Below are 12,768 nucleotides of genomic sequence, written 5' to 3' on the forward strand. Positions count from 1 at the left end.
ATTAATTTAATTACTTCAATGGGAGTAGGAGCAAGACCTTAGGCTGGGATTTTCAAGGACAGTTGAGGGAGTCAGATACTTATGGCTGGTTTCCAGGGTGCTTTTGTTGGTTTTGAAATCTATTGGAACGCCAAGATTTCAGTTTCTGGTAAATTGTGGCTTAGGGGATTTGAAGTTCCCTTATTGACCTCCTGCTTGCTAAGCAGGAGGTCAGAAGAATTACATGGACCCTGATAGAGCTGTCAGTTGATTGCTGTGATTGTTGGCCATTGCACATAACTTCTGGGTTCCTTCAATAGTATGTGGTATGCTTTCTACAGGACATTTTTCAGACAATTAAAAATAAATGTAAAACTAAGAGTTGTGAGACAGGTAGATTTACGGCAAAATCACAGTATGACCCACAATTTGCCTGTGCTTTGCCTTACCATAAATGGATCACAAATAAGACATTCTGAGTCATGGAGGAGAGTGCAGCTCCCGTAATTGCAGGTGAGTGATGTAAAGATGGCATGGCAACACCACCAACTCCATCCCAAGGACTGGTGACAGAGAAACAGTCATGTTTGCTCCATCAGCAGAGCTATCTCAGCAGCCTGTCTGCCTTCAATGAGGTACATGTTCACCTGCAACTATCCCGGCTCTGCTGGGGTGTTGGACTGTTAGGTCCGCCCCAAGGCTTGGGTGGAGAGCTGAGAAAATGCTTTTCTAATGCAACTAACTCCTCCACTGACTTCTGGATTTCATCAGGAAATTCCATCCAGCATTGAACAGAATTGCCTCTTCTCAAAAATGCATACATGTGAACATTTATTCATGTTTTCAAAACTACAACTAAAAAGGGGACAGAGCTGATTTTGAGAAAAAATTCCTTTCAGGACTTGCAGAAAGCTGTGGTAACTTACAATTTGCATGGTGTCAGGGGCAAAGATGTTACTATCCAGCAAGAACTGTGGTGAAACCCACCATGCCTAAAGCTTTTCTATAAGGGTAGGGACACTGATGGAAAAGGAAAAAGTCATGTTTATTCTCAGGAAAAGCAAAGCAAAGTGTAGTTTCCAGATTTGCCCTTTTTATAGCGTTCACTCTAAGAATAAAAATCTGCTACTTGCTTCTCTACTTCTATTGTGGATGTAAAACAAGCACACAAATACGCATGCACACATCTGTTGTTTCAGCTGCAATTCTGATTAGAAAGTTCTAACCCCATACTTGTTCACGTTACTTGCTAAACCCATCGTGACTGGTATTGTGTGACGTTTCTTGGAAGCAGCCTGCTTCAGGTCCCAGAGTGTAATTAAAGGCAATTAATGCAATTACTCACAACTGTGCTACTGATAATGCTCCAGATGCCATTACAACACTGAGCCTCCTGTGTCTGGTCCTCACAGCCTGGCCTTTATGTTCTCCTCGTGTTGTCATTGTGGTTAAACCAGGGGGCTGAAAATGGGAGTACAATTTATTGCTCCTAACTCCCCTCTCTCTGAAAATTTCAAGTGTGCTAGGCAAACCCTAAACCCATTTGTTTGCTCACTGACTGATGAAGAGTAAGGAAGAGAGAAGGGTGGAGATTGCCACAGAAAATGGTCAGACTTGAGAAGTTATTAAAAAAATACATATAAAAATGTTTTTAAGTGGTCTGTTTTACAATTAAACATGTACTAAATCTGTTGATTTCTACTAATGCATTTTACAATTATGGAGTAGCTTTTCAAAGGGACTGTAAGTTTAAGCAGTAAAATCTGAAAGACTTGAATTAGCTGTGAACTTCAAACTTTTCATTTGCAATTCATCCCTGCATTTCCACTTTGTCTCAGCCATTGCCAAGTAATTTACAGTTCAAGAAAGGCTAATGGAGCTATAAACAAAGCACAGATGCCTCTCACATTTACTTTATTAGGCTGAGGTATGAAAATAGCCTCTGCTTCCCTAGAATGGCACACACATAATTACAGAAGTACCTCAAGTCTCCTGCTTATCTACAGGTAAACCATAAGTCATCTTTCATCTTCAGTGGGGCTCACTTAAGGGCCTGAACCCTACTTGAATTCACTCCCTGTCCTCTGAGTTTATTTTTGTAAAGTGAGTGTTGGTCTACTGGGATGATCATTAAACTCATTAAGTCTCTAAAGAAGGATTGACTACTCTAAGCTCAGTTTTAAAAGCTGTCTCAGATATATAGTGGGATATCTTTGGATCCCCTTGTGAGCCTGTCAATCACTGCAAACACATTAAAGTTCAACATTTCCCACTTGCAGCAGCATGAAGCAAAAATATCTCAGATGAGCTGAATGGTTTTGAAACAGTTTTATAGCTGTGCAGTTATGACTGAGTTCATTAGCACCAGGTCAGGGCTGCCTCCTGTTCTCCTGGGCCTTTCCCAAAATGCAGGCTCAGCAGTGCTGGAGCCTGGGCAAGCAGCACTGTCCTGCTGCAACTGATATCTCCAAGCACAGCCTGCCTCCAGGGTCAGCTCCTGCTCCTGCTTCTGATGGGTCAGGGACAAGGAGTGGTCCAGGCAAGCCAAAAGCTTTGTCAGGGAGGGCTTATCCCATCTTATTCCTCTCCATGAACAAGGTTGCAGTAAAGGGGAGTCTGTGTCCTTGGAAAAATGCAGTTGGATCCATACAATGCTTCCTTTAGAGAAGGCTGACTATGAGCAGGTGCTAGTAGCTGATGGTCAGAATCAGTGCCAGCAGGTGTGTTAATGCAGACATGGGTATTTCAGGACACAAGTGCAAATGAGCAGATGTCAGCTGGCCTGGATGGGTTCCTTGCAGTTCATTCCCCCTTTGCTGAAGTTGTGTTTGCTGGGTCTGCTTGAAGAGCAGGTAGTCCTGTGAGACACAACCAGGCTCTTTGCAAAGCTGAGGTTGATCTTCAGTTGCAGTGAATAGGCAGAGAGACTATATCATATATGTATCAGACAGAGGAAAAGCTTTCCACACAGACAGTGTTCATGAGCCCTGATGTTAAGCATTTGCATCTCAGCTGACAAGAGACACAGTTTGATTTTTAGTTCTGCTCAGAAATACCACTGGTCAAAGCATGGTAGAGTTGCAGGAGAGACCTTAGGACCCCTTACAGCTTGGGATCCCCTTTACACTCCTGCCTGACACCAAACTTGGTCTGTTCCATTGTGTGTGGTTCGCAAGCACTTTGGAGAGCAGACATTTAGATGGGTGGTCTGACTATAAAGGGAGGTCAAAAACCAGGTCTTTAATGTAGAATTTAGTATTTCTAATACTAAAAGGGAAGTATCTTCTATCGACATAGGGCATTGTTTCATTGCTGCATTGTACAGCCCCTACAATACTGTATATACTAGCAACTCCCAGGACTTTCACCCTCTGTATGGTTTCTCCTATCCATCTTGACCGAGTGTACCAGGCATAAACCATGCATGTACTTACTGCTCTCAGTTACATTTTGTCTCAGCTGCTCCACTTCAGCTCCCATTCCCATTGCCCTCAAACACACAGTGCCCAGGTGGCCCAAGGAGTCCGTGGCTGAGGACTGGAATCCCTGGCCAGCCCAGGAGCACTACAGTGCAGAAGCAATCCCTCAGCGTCAGGAATGTCACCTTAAGTGTCATTGCAATGTACCGGTGAGCAGGAGTTTTCCTACTGAATTCAACTACGCCTTCTTTCGATATTTATAGTATGCTCACTACAGTGATGCGACTACTGGAAGGAACAAGGTAAGAGATAACATGCCCTTGGTGAAGGAGAGAGTTTAATCCAACTGGAAATGTGCAAAGGTCCAAAGACCAAACGATCTCAGTTTCAGGGGTGCAAACCAGAATGCCTTATCGAACACTTTGCAATATAAGGGTCTGGGGAGTGGGACATGCTAATGAAGAGGGCAGGTTATGCTAACTAAGGGATTACACAACGTTTGATTAAGGTTACACAAAGTGGTTAACATTCTCTTGCAGGGAGGAACCACCTGGGGGCAGAAAACCAAGGGGCTTCTACGCGTCTGACAGCATCACCACAAAGTCCTTCCATATCTTGCTGAATGAGACAGGATGAATAAACATAGCTAAATATTAACAGGTCTTGTGATGAAGTGTCCTGTCTTCACAGCAGGGAATTCCTCTTGTCTCCTGCTGCCCATGGTCATTTGCTTAATCCTATCAGTCCCCTTTCTGCTGACAGCCAGGTTGCAATTCCAATAGAAATGGGCTACCATAGCAGGCTAGATGAATGCAGTTTAGTTTCCATACAATAACCAAAACGGCATTAGGAAGAGTGCTCAGTGTGCAATCATCCACTGCATTAGGTCTCTGGAGCTTCACATAGTGCATCTTTTGACAGTCATGGCACGAGTATATTTGTTTGGTGAATGTCCTTGTAACCTCCCCCTTGAGCAGAGGCTATAGACTAACCTCCATTTGAACCACCTCTGTTTTGTGGGAATGGTGTGAGGTATGCCTCTGCTTTCCAAGTGGAGGGCACTATCACAAGTGCACATCCTGGTTGTTGGGGAAAATGAAGACTAGGGAGATCTACATTCTGAGTCACTGAATAATCAAGTCTAATCCTATCTTCTAGTGTTAGAAACAGAAGATAGCATGTGAAATACTACATTAATCAGCAGTTTATTGGAGTCAAGGTTCTGGAGTCTACAATTAAAATCAGAACAGCCAGAGCACAGTCTGACAGTGTCCTTAGTGTCACCCCACTCTGCACAAGTGTTTACAGCAGTGCTGATGTTTTGTGTCCAATTTAGAGAAAAATGGAGGATAAGGAGGACTTATAATTGTGATTCTAGCAAGAAGAAAAACTGAAGTTGTACAGGGTGAGCTGTTATCAATCATCTCTGGTCAGTCAGTTCTGCTGTGCAGACTGGGATTTGAGCTATAGCTCTGAATTTTCTTTGTCTGCCTCTGAGTCATTGCCAAACTCTGACAAGAACCTCTGATCTTGATTTGCCACATTAAAAAAGAAGCTGTTTATTCTCTTGGCTCTGTAATGTACTTCGGGTTTGACCTAGAAAGTTCATATCTGGTAGAGAAAGAATGTTTCACTGCCTAGTATTTTTATTTTTTTATTGTGATAAAGTTACCAATCATACAGAAACTTGGAAAAAAATATCCATGAGTTGCAGAGATGAATCAGCAGAGCTCGATTGGTTATCAATTTACAGGCCTTGTCTAGTGATCAAATAAATTAGAATCACTTGCCCCATCACTTCTGATTCATCTAGTTTCTCAGTGGGTAGTTATAAAAAATCGCAATTTAAAATATTTATTGTGTCAGTGTTAAATGCATTCTGTATTTTATGTTTGTAGTTTGATTTCAACACAGAGAAGCTCTAAAAAACTTTTGTCTGTTGGTGCTCCCTAGTGGTGAAGTTTGCTTTCAGTGAAGCTGCACGAATTTTGCTAGCGATTGTCCAGTTCGGTATCTCAATTGCTTTACATGGCTCAAACAGCCTTTTTGGGGGTGTATAGTCATTCACACCTTGCAGGCTTGCAGGATTGTGCTTTTGTATAGCACAGGGCATTTATGAAGTGAAAAATGGACATTGCAGCAAAGAAAATTCTTTTTCCTTCCTAAGCTTTTTTAAGTATTGTTCTTAGCATTAATGTGTTACGTGAACTGTCCTAAATAAGACAAGATATGCCATTCTTGTTCTTCTTCTTCTTCTGTGTCTGATAGAAAGCCAGGCTATGTGCAGTGTGTCTGGCTCCATGGCTCCCTCCCCATAGATGTGCCAGGCTGCTTACAAAGCATTCGTGGAAAGGACTTTGGTAAATGCCTGACTGGCCTCACTCGTGGGCTGAACTTTATGAACTTGAGAAACATCTGAGAGTGAAGGAAATCCCACAGCACAGGTCAATCTCTGCCTGCAAAACAGCTGTCACATGCCACAGCTCCCAGTCCCAAGGAAACTGCCACTAATCCTGGTCCAGGACCAAGCTGACTGTTTAGATTCTGCAAAGAAAGGAAAATTGTCCAAGGACTTTGAAAGGCCCTGGAGAAAGCAGCGGAGCCAGAGGATCACTGCTTTTTGCCCAGAGGAAGTGAGCCTGGGAGAGAAATGGACACACAGAAGCAGTGGTTAGGGGTACACCCAGTTCCCTTCACCTTTTACAGGTGGCTTCCAGATGCTGTTTTAATCAAACTAGATCACTTATCAGATGCTTTAATAGACAATTATCAAACTTGTTTGATAGTAGTTATCATTATTTATCAGGGATTCTTTTTGCTTCATACTGGTTCTTTTGAAACTTTATCCTTTTTTATCCTGTCAAGTAGGATATTTTCTTCCTTCTTTCAGTGTTTCCAGCACCACACCACCTCTTTCAAGAAGGTGAGATCTACCAGCAAACTGGTTGGAAGCAAAACGAAATAAATCTGTGGAACCTGTAAAGGAAAATTTCACTTTCTAGTAGTCACCTTATGTACACACATTGCTAGACTTTCCCACCACATGTAAGAAAGCCCAGTACAGCAGGTGGCTCTTGCAGTTGCCAGGTGAACTTCCAGTGGCCTGGAGCAGAACCTACTCTCCACATACTTTCCATAATTTGGAGCAGCTTTTGAGAGGTGTTCCCCAGGGAGCATCCAAAGCCTGTAGGCAGGCTACACACACCCTGGCTGCCTCATTGGAGACAGGGAGTAGCTGCTGATAATAGTGGGGAAGTCAGCTGTGACAAAAGATGCTGTCTCCTGGACTGTAGGTATGCTCACAATTACTCATGATGCCACCATCTGAACTGAGTAGTGATACAGCTGCAGAGTTAGTTGTTGCATGAAATCGCAGGTATTTTCTCCTCTCTTTTATTTAGAATACCTGCTCAGCTATGGGGTACAAGTGCCTCACAGCTCTGTTGTCCCTCCTTTTTGCTTGCACTCCAGAAGTACCATTTCACAGCTTCCATCATGGCTGCTGGCTGAAGTTCCACGGATTCCTGATCTTGAGTCCTATTCACTGTCTCAGACCTCAGCAATCGTTTCTCACTCCAGTGCTCCAGTGCCTATGGGTACCAAGAGAAAGTGAATTTGTTTGATGACTCGTGCAATGACTGGGAGTAATTTAAGAGGTGACTGCGAATGGGAAGACTGTGGACTCATGTTGCCATATGATAGACACTGTTGTCAGATAAAGTGATGGTGCCAGCTCATGTGCACTGATGTTCATGGTCCAGCCATGAACCATGGGCCAGGCTGATGAAGAAGAACAAAAGTATGTGCCCAAAAACCTTCCATCCCTCTCCTACATTCACTCCTCTGTGGCTGGGGACTTTTGTGGTAGTCTGGGAGGTCCTTAAAAGCCTGATGAACAAAAAAACAGTCATTTTTTGTGAAGGTGGAAGCCACGTATCTCCTAGAGATTACATGGGAGAAACTTGCCCTTTGCAGCTCCTCCTATGCTGAATCAGGGCATACATTTATAACATTTGGTATGTGCTGACACATGAACCCCTCTTTGAGTTGTCCTCCACAGACAAATACACCATGCATGACAGAAAAGCAGCATTGCACACTGCCTGGCCCAGTAGCAGGGAGCTCCAGCTATTACAACTATTACAACCAATATGAAGAAGGGGTACGTTTTTGACATCAGAAGAGGCTAATGGTTTTAAATTCTGGCACTTTCAACTGATTTCCAACCCCTTCAAGTCAAGAAGAGACATTTTCTGGTGCATCTTTTAGAAGATTTTTTTTTCTCAAGGTTATTGCAGGTTTGTTCTGTCTTACCATATTTGGATACATGAAAAACTCAATGATAACTGTGTTGAAGAAATTTTACTCTAATTTGTTCCTGTCAATCTTAATCACCCTAATTTGAGAACTCTTAGGTTGTAGGAAGGCAACTGTGTGCATGTGTGATTCAGGTTTTCCCGGGTACATCACAGATTAGATCTATTCAGCAGAGAAAACTTGAGGGGAGAGAGGGTTCAAGGGAAAAAAAAAATTCATATTTTTCAAATTAATTTCAAGTATTTTTCAAATGAAAATTTCTAGTTTTTCTTGAGAAAGAAAAACAAACCAGAAAAAACCCTTCCCCATTTAAAAATATCAGTCACCATAAATGCAAATTTCACATTTAAAAAATAGGGGGAAGTAGGTATTTTCTATGAAATGTTAAAAAAGCAATTTTCACTACAACTTTGACATAGGTTTATATTGGTCTCTCATAAATTTAATTATCAGAATATGTTTTACTGATCATCAATTATGCCATTCATTAGTACTTGTGAAGTGCTGATCAAGAAACAAAACTGTTAGGTCAATCACTTATTTCATATAGTACGCATGCTTTAGATGCAAATTCCTCAACCCACAAGCAGTTTGAACAGTAGCTACTTAATGATAGCTTTTATTTATTCTGAAAGTGTTGTAAAGTAAGGTGATCATCTGGGCTAATACAAGCAGCCCAACTCTTGCATCCTCTTTCCAGCTGTGCACTCAAATCCCAATTTAAAGCCAGGTGTTTTCTGACCTTCTTCCTTCCTTCCTTTCTTCCTTTCTCCCTAAGCTCTTGCATTAATAACTCTGCAGGCTCCTTGCTATGGTGCAGGATGGATCCTGGTTCTCTGTGTTGCAGTCTGTGGAATGGAGGGTTAGAGATTGTCTTCTGGGACAGACCAGCTCAGACTTACTTCATTCAGATTCTACTTTCCTCCTCCTTGGTGGCTCCTTTGGAAAGCAGGGTGCTGTGCAAAGGGTGGCTGACTTTAGACCCACCCCCCTCTCCCCGTGAGGGTGGCTGAGTACTGAGTGAAGAATGCCTGCTATGCAATGTTGGTCCCTATCCTCCTGTGCCCCTAAGGTGCCCCTTACAAGCATGGAACCTGGAATTTAGTTTCTCCATGATTTTGTTTTTCTACTGTGTGGTAGATGAAATCCTCTGTTTAAGCATTTCAGCCTCTGGCAGAACGGGTGGGGTTTTTTCAGTTTAGGGGAATGTACCTATGGTGTGGTTGTGCTGGGGCAGTCCTGTGGTTATGCTTCTCTACTGAGTGCACCAAATACTTCAAGCTTACCAATTAAACTCAGTGAAGCAGCAAATTCTATTTAAGAGAGAAAATTCTTGACTGTTTATTCAACAAAGCACCCAGAGAGGGAAGCTAATTCCAAATCCTGTCTTATAAAGTCTGAATCTGCTTATCCAGTCCTTGGACAGAAATCATTTTTCTCCACTGGTGCTGCTGTTTCACAGAATCCTCTTTGCTGACACAAGCCCTCTTCTCAAATCCTTTGGCTCTGCTCTTCAATCCCACACCTCCAGATCTGGAGTGGCATCAGGGAGGAGGCAGCAGCGTGGGTTTCCTGGTGAGGCAGAGCACAGGCGACAGGCACCTGGCTGCCAGTAGGGTTACCTGCCACCACTGTGCCATGCCAGCAGCACTGCCACCCCTGTCCTTAGACAGCCCAGTGATGGATAGAGTATATAAGATATTTGAAGGTTTGCTTTTCTTATTACCACAGGATGTGTCAAAACAGCTAAGCATTGAAGTAATTCAGATGCCCTTTTGTGCTTAAAGGCATCTTGTTTGTTTGTTTGTTTTATTTTGTTTGTTTGTTTTTTCTTGTTTCCCCCTTGGGTTTTCCTTGTGCTTTTGTGGGGTTTTGTTTGTTTGTTTGTTTGTGGGGTTTTTGTTTTGTTTTGTTTTAATGTCCCTTCTCATGGGGGACATAGAGGGAGCAAAAACAACTCACTGAATTATTAAATTTAACTGCAGGGTGTATTTTCTTTCCACTCCATCCTGATAGTAAATTTTGATCTGCCATGTAAGGACGAGAGATTTCTCTTCTGCTTTGTTTTCAGGAAAACTTTTTTGGTAAAAAACTGTCTAGTGAAGAGTATCACTTCATGCTCTTAAAAATCCAGATTTTGTCAGAAAGCAGACACCTGAAGATCTGTGTGAGATGAAGGATGCAGTGCAGTAAACTCCTGCTATTCATCATCCAAAGGACTGGACGTAGCTTGGTAACAGTCCACAGTAGTGAATTTTATGGGACAGGATGAATGGCTTTTCACATCTCTGCAGCTGGAGGATCTGGAAAACACCAGGGAATGCCACTTAAATTTAAGAGCTGTTAGACTTCTGTTTTGCTTACCTCTCAGGAAAGGTTGCGGTGTTTGCCCCCTTCAATCTGTTCTTTCCCATTTATAGTTATAGAGTTTCTCCCTTGAGCAATGATTTGTGGTGAAAATGTGGGCTGCTCTAAGAGAGGAGTTAGAGGTAGACTTGGGAAGATAACACAGTCTTCCTCAGTATGAGGAATTAGATACAGGATGAAACAGATGAGACATGACCTTGTGAAACCCAGCTAGAAATGCTACAATGTCACATAGAATACTCGTTGGATTTCTCTGCTCCCTTTGAGATAACATTTCCACATCCTTTGAAAAATGATCTTTTATAAACACACTGCAGCAGAGATGAACGGATGTTATGTTTGTTTTGCTGGATAAATGTTTCTTGTAGAAGTAATGAAATTGAGGCCATGAACATGTGCATAGACATTCCCAAAGTCTGAGTGATGTAAAATGGCATGTATCTGTACACTGGCCTCTTTGGACTGCTCCTAATTTGATTCAAGTGGTAGTGCTTTGGTCTTTGGGGAATACTGCACCAGAGCTTGACACCAGACTTGATAAGATTCAGCATCATATGGATATGAAAGCCTGCAGGACTGCAGTCCAGAGGAAAAGCATTTTTTGGTGCTGACACTTTTCATGTGAAAATCAGTCCTAGATGACCTTGTTTGCGTGAGCCATCATTTTCCATAATGCTGACTGAATTTCTAAGAGCTTGTATCTCTAAACAGACTTATTTGATTTCTCATACCTTTAAAAGGTCAAGAGGAGATCTTGTGAGTAGCTGACTGTAATAACAGAAGGTGAACACGAACACTAGGGTATTTTCTGCTGTTCAAGATGTTCTAACACATCCTGTGGTGTAAGGGAAAGGTGCACATATGCAAGTGTGGATCTCCAGCCAATGCAGGGAGAGTGGGATTTCTTTGAGGATATCTTGTAGACAAAACCTGTGAGAAACAGGTAAAAAATGAAGTGCAGTCCTGCAGTGACAGAGAGTAAGCTGCCACCCTTGGGAAAAACTGATTTCTCTAGTCACCCTGGTGTTGTTCTGGTCCAGGCCCTTCATTCTTCTCATCATCTGGCCTGCTTGCAGATATGCTGATAGCCTCCTGGGGCCCATCAGCAGCTACATGCAGTTTTGCCAAAATGTGAGTTAGCCCAAGGAGTGTTCTTTGCTGTGGTGGCCCATCAGTTTCAGACAACTGAGTTAAGTTCACATGAACTTCCGTGTATGGGTGTACTCATGGTGTCCTTAAGCTCTGGTTTTGGTGGGAAGTCTATCTGTGCCTGTCTCCACTTAATATTTCTCATAATATTGACTGTGGTACCTGTTTGCTAGCTTGTTCTCCAATTACAAATGACACAGATTGCTTGTACACCATATGGTGTGCCTTTCTTTTGTAATCCTTTCAAAATTTAAAAACTCTTTAGTGACTCCTTGTTTTCCTGATAATAAAAAGTGTAAAAGTAGTGTCTCAGCTAGAAGCTTCTAGCTGTCTGCATTACACTGCTGTGAACACTGACTTGCAGCTCACAGCTGTGGTTTGTTTCTACATGGCTTGAAGAAACCAGGTATCTACTCTTTGGGGTCCCAGTGGGGCAGGAGGAGCTGCCCTCAGGGAGCTGGAAGTGCTAAGGCTTAGATGCCCCCTGAAGAGTAGAACACAGTATTTTTCAAATAACTTTAAAAATCCCACCCAGCAGCAACAAGGGAGCCAGTGATGACTATTTTGATTTCCTATGACAAGTTTATACAATGTAATAAGGATCTGTCAGAGCATCGGTTTGCTAATTGTATGCTCAAGTTGTGTAACAACAGTTCTTGGCCAAACTCAGAATTCAAAAAAAAAAAAAAAAACAACCCACAAACCAAAAAAAACTGCAAAGGCAACTGGAAAAAGAAACTATGCAGAAGCTCTTGAGTCGTTTTTCTTTCTCAAGGATTATATGACTTTGGATCCCAACAAATTGGAAAATATGTTTTGAGGACTCTGGTGTCTTGACATGTTTCTGCCAGTATAACAGATAGAAGAGGGATTCAATGTAACATTGCCCTCTGGATGGAATGCATGGTGGGTGTTTGGGAGGTTTTAGGTTCTGTTCCATACTTTGATTAATTTTTAGGGTGAACTAATTCCTTGTTTTGTGCTTGTCATTGCTGCTTATTTTCTGCATGGGTGTGTTCTCTCATTTTTCATTTGAATTCCTGCCCAGGCACCTCAGTCATGGGGTTGTGCCCATGTTGCAGGGCAGAGGCTCTAAGCAGTCCTTGTCTGCTGGCAGCACTTCCCCAGAGTCAGTGCCCTGAGCTCACCACTGAGGCAAAAGGCAAAGAGCTGTAAATAACCCCAAATGTATTTGGAGTTTTGCTTTCTCTGGGAGCCTGACTTTTGCAGAGATGGTGCAACAGCAGGCATGTATTTTGCCTTGGCGTGGACATTTCCTGGTAAAAGCAGTAATGAATTGTGAGCATGAGCTTTTTTATCAAATTCTTACTCTCTTGCCTTCAAACTGAGAGCACAGGGGTTGTGAAGCTCTATGAGGCAGCACAAGGAGATCTGCAGTGCACTGAGCCACTCCAACCCAATGCAAATGTATTTTGATTTCTCAGCTCATGTTGGGCAGCTGCATTTGTACAAGGAGCTGTTCCTCCACAATTCTTTAGAACACGTCTCGGAGGGTGCCGGTAGAGAGGCTGCTTTT

Source organism: Myiozetetes cayanensis, unplaced genomic scaffold (assembly GCF_022539395.1).
Source record: "Myiozetetes cayanensis isolate MyiCay16 unplaced genomic scaffold, myiCay2020 scf4, whole genome shotgun sequence".
NCBI lineage: Eukaryota > Metazoa > Chordata > Aves > Passeriformes > Tyrannidae > Myiozetetes > Myiozetetes cayanensis.